Source organism: Gymnoscopelus microlampas, assembly GCF_963454915.1.
Source record: "Gymnoscopelus microlampas genome assembly, chromosome: 2".
Lineage (NCBI taxonomy): Eukaryota > Metazoa > Chordata > Actinopteri > Myctophiformes > Myctophidae > Gymnoscopelus > Gymnoscopelus microlampas.
Window position 1 is genome coordinate 58,535,994 of NC_139939.1, and position 8,238 is coordinate 58,544,231.

An 8,238-nucleotide genomic window follows, 5' to 3' on the forward strand; every position below is an offset into this window, starting at 1 on the left:
TCGTAATTACTTATTTCTGCCAGTAATGTCACACACACAATGATATGTTGTGCCATTTTGTACTTATTTGATGTATATACTATTATTGCATTCAGCTTTGCCACAGTAATAGAAAATGTCTAAAACCCCAATCTGCTATGATAAATGTCATTCATTCTAAGTTCCACAAAGTAATGCACCACCTGCGTGACACATGCTGGTAGTAAAAATAAATGTACATCTTATTTAGCAAAATATTTTATGTTTTACTGTGATTTCAGACATGATGGATTTGGAGGAGGAAGCAGGTCCATCGCGTTCAACTGTACCACCTGTCCGCCGTGAAAGAGGTAAGACCGTTTTCTGTTTATCACAGCTGTACCACACATGATTTTGACAGCACATTTTGATTCAGTCATAGTCTGTTGAATAAAATTCCATTTAGTTTTAGTCACACATAATGTAGTGTCACACATAGTGTGTTATTTCTGCCAGTAATGTCTGACACACACACACACACACACACACACACACACACACACACACACACACACACACACACACACACACACAATGATATGTTGTGCCATTTTGTACTTATTTGTTTTATATAATATTATTGCATTCAGATTTACAAAATTGCTAAAACCCCACTCTGCAATGATAAATGTCATTCATTCTAAGTTCCACAAAGTAATGCACCACCAGCATGACACATGCTGGTAGTGAAAATAAATGTACATCTTATTTACCAAACTATTTTATGTTTTACTGTGATTTCAGACATGATGGATTTGGAGGAGGAAGCAGGTCCATCGCGTTCAACCGCAGTACCACCTGTCAGCCGTAAAAGAAGTAAGAGCGTTTTCACAGCTGTACCACACATGATTCTGACAGCACATTTTGATTCAGTTTTAGTCATAGTCTGTTGAATACAATTCCATTTAGTTTTAGTCATATTTTCATATAAATCAACACTGCCACACAAATAAAAAAATATGTATTTTATGGTAATTGTGTATTTCTGTAATTCACAGAACGTGGTGGAAAGCCCCCGGCTGTCTGGAAGGACACAGATTGGGAACCTAGGACGGACATACCATTCACTGCTAGTCCGGGTCCACGCAATGCTGCGGCTGAAATACAGTCTACACTTCCTGTTGACTTTCTGGCGCTGTTCGTGACTGATGAGCTGCTAGAGATGATCGTTCAGGAAAGCAACATCTATGCTGCAGCGTTCATCGCGGCCAGGAGTGAGGAGGAAGTGGCACAGCATCCACATAGCAGAGTGAATGAATGGAAAGCCGTTACAGTGGGAGAACTGAAAAACTTTTTCGCCCTGTTGTTCCTGACTGGCCTTGTGCGAAAGCCTGAACTACAGTACTATTGGTCGACTGATGACCCTGTGCTTACACCGTTCTTTGGCCAAAACATGTCGCGCAACAGGTTCCAGATTATCTGGCGGTTTATACATTTCACAAACAATGAGGCTGATGCTGCTGCTGCTGCAGCCGCCGCTGCTGCCGCCGAGGCTGCTGGTGAAGTCTTTGTCCCGGACAGGCTGTGCAAAATCAACCCGGTTTTGCTCTACCTCACAGAAAAATTCAAGGAGATGTTTGTTCCAAGTCGCAACATCAGCATCGATGAGGGGATGCTTCTGTGGAGGGGACGCCTATCCTTCAGAGTGTACAACCCACAGAAGCCCACCAAGTACGGAATAAAGTCATACATTCTGTGTGATTCTGGAACGGGGTACTGTTACAGCATGAAGCCATATGCTGGACAGTACTCTTCCCTACCAGACACAGTCACTTTTCTGTTGCAGGGTCTTACAGGGTACGGGTTTTCTTTGTTTATGGACAATTACTATAACTCAGTGGGGCTGTATGAACTCCTCCTAGATAACAACACACATGCCTGTGGTACTATGAGGCTAAAAAGAGGTGAACCACAAGCCATGAGGGATGTGACGGTGTCCAGCCTGAGAGTGGGAGAGAGAAAGATGCTCCACAATGGCAAAGTGATGTTGTTGGCTTGGCGAGACAAACGCATCGTTCGATTGATCACAACTCGGCACAAGGATGAGATGGCGACCAAGATGGTGAGACAGAAACACCACAGAGACAAAGTGCCACAGGAGAAGCCAGTTTGTGTCCTTGAATACAATAAGAGCATGAATGCAGTGGACCGGCTTGATCAAAACCTAAGCTACTACCCCTTCATCCGAAAGACAGCCAAGTGGAGCAACAAGTTTGTGGTGTACCTACTCCAAATCAGCATGTATAATGCATTCGTACTCTACAAAGCAAGGAATCCAGGTGGCGACTGTAAATGCATGTATGACTTCATCAACAGTGTTGTCAAGGCCTGGACCGCTGTGAGATATGTCCCAGTGGAAGCAGATTATGTCCCTCCACAAGATGTCCCAGCAGACCCGCCTGGCCCCCCCCCGGCCGCCTGTCAGCAGCAACCTCACCAGCAGCAGCCTCATCCTGCCCGCCCCCGCCGTCCCCCGCCCTCTCCGCCCCCCCCTGCCCCCCGGCGTCCTTATGCACCAAGAAGTCGCGAACCTCGTGACCGATTGAGTGGCGATATGAATGTCCATGTGCTTGTCAATATCCCCCGCACCGCCAAAAAAAAGGGCCCAACGAAATGGTGCAGAGTTTGTACCAGGAGGGGAAAGCGGAGTGAGACGAGGCTACAGTGCAAAAGCTGTTTGGTACCCCTCCATCCTAGTGAATGCTACAATGATTACCACAATATGGAGAAGTATTATTGAATCATTTTGATTGTATTTGTTTGTTTTAGCCATCTCTGCCTTATTTCGATTATGCTAAAATGCACTTTTGTTTTATTTTCATTTTGTATTTATTTTGACTTTGATTTATGATTTATTATGCTCTGAGACAGCCAACACACTGCCCCGGGGGATCTGAGTATGTGAAGCCATCTTTGTCGGTGAAAGACATCTATGCCCTCACGTCCTCAGAACCCTCACGGGGACCACCTCCGCCCTGAAGGATCTGAGGAGACATTGATGTGCTGGCCAGGCAAAACACACAATGATGATATATTGTGTCATTTTGTACTCTATTTTGTATTTGAAAGGTACTTGTACTTGAAAAAGTTGTACTTGTAAAAAGGCAAATATATATATGTGAAAGCCATATAAAGAGTGTTCAAATGTGTCTGCCTGAGTCGTTTCAAACTTTTTCTGTAGACTGTTGGTTTTATATCATAGATGTACAATTGCAAACTAGCAGTTATGTAACTCTTGTGTGTACAAATGGAACCAGTGAAATCAGTATCCTAATCTGAAGAAAACCTGGACATAGAATATATACATACATACACCCTATTTGACCATTACTGTGAGTTATGGGGGACTCACATTCAGTAATTGGGTGTCGTGATCAAAATAAGGCTGTATATAACTGTTTCACGCTATAAAAAGTCAAACATTTTCTGATTTGATTGGTTTATGTCATAGATGCTATCTGGATCTCAGTGCTTGTCTGCATGGCATTCACAGAAAATAATTCCTCCTCACTTACCTTGCATACAGTCTATATGTCTATATGGTTTCTATCAGGGGTCATCAATATGTCTGTATTGGATGGATGGATGTGTCCTATATAAAAGTATATTCAAAGCACTTTCTCAGTGTTGTTAGTTTGAAAACAACAACTGTGCAGATGTCTGATGTCAGTAATGTGTCACTGAAGGTGAAAATATAAGGGTCTAATCACTGTTCTGCCTGAGAGAGAGAGTTTCACAAAAGCCTCATTATCTCAGCTTTTTGATCCAGATAGCTGATTTTGGTGAAACCAAGCTATATTCAACTGCCAATAGCTAAAGAACAGAACATGCTAGGAACTCACTTTTAGGACGTACTGTTTCACTCTATAAAAAGTCAAACTGATTTGATTTCTGATTTGATTGGTTTATGTCATAGATGCTATCTGGATCTCAGTGCTTGTCTGCATGGCATTCACAGAAAATAATTCCTCCTCACTTACCTTGCATACAGTCTATATGTCTATATGGTTTCTATCAGGGGTCATCAATATGTCTGTATTGGATGGATGGATGTGTCACAATGTAGGGATTTATTTTGACCACCAGAGGGGGACAGTGCAAAATCTCTCCCTGTGTGTGCGTGTGTGTGTGTGTGTGTGTGTGTGTGTGTGAAATTATAATGGTGTGTAAAACAAACTCAAACAATTGGCACAGATAATGCCAAGTCTTGACACACACACACACACACACACACACACACACACACACACACACACACACACACACACACACACACACACACACACACACACACACACACACACACTTCTTTTGATCTTATAACTTTGAAAAGAAAAACGTTGAAATGAGCTTGAGATTTGTTTATCAACAAGACACATGTTGATAAACGTTGATGTGAAAAAGCTATATAAAAGTATATTCAAAAGCACTTTCTCAGTGTTGTTAGTTTGAAAACAACAACTGTGCAGATGTCTGATGTCAGTAATGTGTCACTGAAGGTGAAAATATAAGGGTCTAATCACTGTTCTGCCTGAGAGAGAATGTTTCACAAAAGCCTCATTATCTCAGCTTCTAGATCCAGATAGCTGATTTTGGTGAAACCAAGCTATATTCAACTGCCAATAGCTAAAGAACAGAACATGCTAGGAACTCACTTTTTTTCCTGGCGAAAGTAGAGATTCTGATCTTTGTTTTGAGGTATTCCATGTGTTCATAGGCCTAGCACAAAATGTTCTGTGGGCCTAGATAGACTGGCCAGAAAGCTCAAAAATGGCTGGCACAGGGAGCTATGGCTGGGGTTTTACCTCTGGCAGTCAATGTGTTAACCCGTGGAGTTTTGAATAATCTCAGTTGGAGATTTTTGGGAAATTGTTGATGCGTTGAAAGAGTACATCTTCAATTACTTCGGGCGCACCGTAACATGTATCTAGTCTATCCCATATCCTTCTGAGTCCCGTATCTGGGTCAGCTCTGATCCGTGCAGCATGTTCAGCGGACTCTTTCCCAGCCACTTGACTAGCATGTCCGTCTCCTCGCTGGACGTTAAGTCTAGGCCTTTGATCGCATTTAGAAAGGACCATTGCCACGCTCTATAGCCTTGTGGTTGGTCATCGAATTGGGTCAAACCTGTGGTGACTAGCTCGAGGCGGGCGAAATATCTGACAAAGTCAGTCATGCCTGATTGGTCATGGTGGGGGTGTTGTGAAGTGTGGCTGGGCTTGGAGGGGCTAGGGTTACTGGGGTCATGATGCTCATATTGGGGCGTGTTGCTGGGCATGGAGGGGCGAGGGTGACTGTGCATATTCCTTGAGGGGAGAGGGGTATTTGGGGTGAGCTTTGACTGCTGAGCTGATGCCCTGTTTATGACTGTAGGGCGAATGCCAGCATTGGCCTGGTTACTCTCTGCATTGAGATGTGGGGTTTGGGAAGGGGGCGCGATTACTGGATCTCCATTTTGCATTTTCGTTTCATCTTGAAAGAGTTGATGCGTTTCTGGTGCTGACTGTATTACAAATGGCTCTTTGGCCTGTTCAGTGACGTATTCTTCGACACGCTGTGCAGTGTCATGAGGAGTGGGGTCAGGTTCGAAGCTCCAATGATGTTGATTTTCTGCGTCAGCAGCTGCTTCTAGGACCTCTGCTTCGGCTGTGGCCACAGCAGTCTCCTTCTCTAGAGCCAACGTGTACATAGAAGCCTCCAACTTTGCCATTTCTATTCCCATAGAAGCCTCCATCTTAGCCTTCTCTACTCCCATAGCCTCCATCTTAGCCTTTCCTATTTTCATTTGCGATTCATTCTCAGCGAATCTGAGGCATACTCTTGCTGCTTCGGCTTTTGCCCGGGCCTTAGCAGCAGCAGTAGCTGTGGATGAACTACCAGAGTCTGATGAGCCTGATGTACAAGACCTCATCTTGAGTGAAGAGGAACCCTTCGATGCCATGATATTAGTGGAAAGATGCTACCTGTAGACACTACTGTAGCTGTCGTTAGCTTCACTTGGTGCTGTGACGTAGTAGCATTGTCTGTAGTGTGCATTAAACTGCCTTATCTTCTGCTTCGAAGCCGTTGTTTTACTGTGCCGCCCTCGTTATGTAGAGTGTATAACTTGGCAGTAAGTATAAACACCTTCCTTCCATCAAAACTCTGGAGACTGTCCTCTCTTTAGTCATCAGGTTTATTGACAGAAAAAAGTGTAAAACTGAAATCAGACAAAAGGACATAATCAGGACTTATGCATTTTGTAAACATCTTGCATGTAAATGACATTAGGCCTACTCATGTAACTGTCGCATTTACATAATTGCACAATAAATGGACAATTCAACAATTGGAATCATTATCCGAAATAAACTGCACAATAACACTGTACCACATGTTGTTGCTTAACACTATGAATTAAATTACACTTTCTGCAGCAGTGTAACAGATAATCACAGGTGAGAATTAGACCAAGAATAACTTAGGCTTTTTACACCAAACTTCACAAAATGTCTTTTTCGTACAAACATAATGAACTAGAATGAAAGACCAGGTGCAAAGAAGACAAAACATACCAACGATGCTACGACTAGGAGAAGATTGGAGCAGATGATACAAGCTCACAATGCCTTACAGTGCGAGGCATTGTGAGCTTGAAGATCTGCTATGTTTGGCTAAATTATTATTATCCACCAGCCGGCTTTGTTACATGATTGTGAAACATTCTTGTAACTATTTTGGTCAGTAGTGAAACAAAAATCTCCGAGCTCCGGAGAAAAAAAAAGATCCCTGCTATGTGTTGTGTGACAAAGTAAATAGGCTTCAGTGGTTACGATGTTCTACACAAATGCAAAAAAAACAACAACAAAAAACAGACACGAGCTGATCACTGATACGCAGAGCATGTTTACAGAAAGTGGCATATCTAAACATAGGGGCTGCTTCTTTCATTTTCAAGGTGTATCAAGGTTCGATCCCGGGCACCTGCAACTCATCAATGAGTAGCACGGATGTAAGTACACATTAAAACAAATGTTTTTAAATGTGTCTATTAGTCACACTTTTGGGTTTGGGGATTTTGGGGTATTTTTATAATTACTTATGAGCATAAATCTGACAGAGGGACTTAAGGAGGCAGTGTTGTGTGCCATCTCTTGCTGTGGTTGTGAATTAGACAGAAGTGTACTGTATGTGTTACGACCCGGCCTAGGGGAGCCTAAATCGCAAGAACAAAAAAGTGGACTCCCTCCTTCCCAGTCCCCAAACAGCCAGACTACACAGGTTTAAAATCCCAAGTATTAAGGATTTATTTCATAAATTAGGAATTAAAATCATGACAAACACATTACCTCAGGGTGGGATCATAAAAGCAGAACTACAAAACAAACTAATAACACAAAAGACCTCACCTACGCCTACACACACACACAGATCTTTAAACCAAAAACATTACAACACAATACAGAACACTGGTGTTTGGAGGCTGGCTATTCACCTGTTTCTTGGCTGTGTGTTTTCCACTTCCTGTCGGATTTCATTGGATATCATTACTCATCTGACCGGTTTCATTGGATTTCATTGGATCAAAAGACAGGAAGTGGAACACAGTGAAAAGCCTGGGAAACAGGTGGATAGGAGGAAAACATCTGAGGGACAGGTGCCAGTCAGCTTCATAGTTGAGGCAATCATCACAGGAGACAATCACCAGCCTGGCTCCACCTACTAGTTAGCCATAGCCTGATTATCATACTGAAACTGTGTGGAGCTTCAGTCTGACATTGGCTGCAGTGTAGCCGATTACAAGGGGGAGGGGATTCGAATTTCCCTAAACCACTCACAAGAGATCCACGGATCTGCCTACATCTGACGTCCTCGCACAGCTTGTTTTAGTAGATATTCGCTGATTGGCTTGCCGGTAGCCCCACCCCCACCTCCGACTCTCATTGGACGGTACTTTTTGTATAGTTTTTGACCTATACTGGCCAATCACAGCGCGTCTAACTGACTAGTGGCTGGGTTACGAAAAGACCCGCCCCCACCTGCCTCTGATTGGCCTACACCGAACGTCCCCTAGCTGTGACGCAAGCGGAAACTTCTCGAGGGAGGGCGGAAACTGGTGCACGCCCGAGATACAGACGCCTGCAGAAGCCGGAGGAGGCGTCTACCTTTATATGTCTATGGCAGGGGTCTTCAACAGGGGGTCCGGGACCCCTAGGGGGTCCCCAGAGTTACTACAGGGGG

The 8,238-nt window shown here is 43.6% G+C and overlaps 1 long non-coding RNA gene across 1 annotated transcript; it reads left to right on the plus strand.

The window, feature by feature from the left end:
* The first annotated feature begins 268 nt into the window (after positions 1–268).
* Positions 269–1,466, plus strand: LOC311038245. The gene is made up of 3 exons (XR_014600036.1): positions 269–329; positions 763–834; positions 1,017–1,466. It is a non-coding gene; the product is annotated as an uncharacterized lncRNA (long non-coding RNA).
* The last annotated feature ends 6,772 nt before the right edge of the window (positions 1,467–8,238 follow it).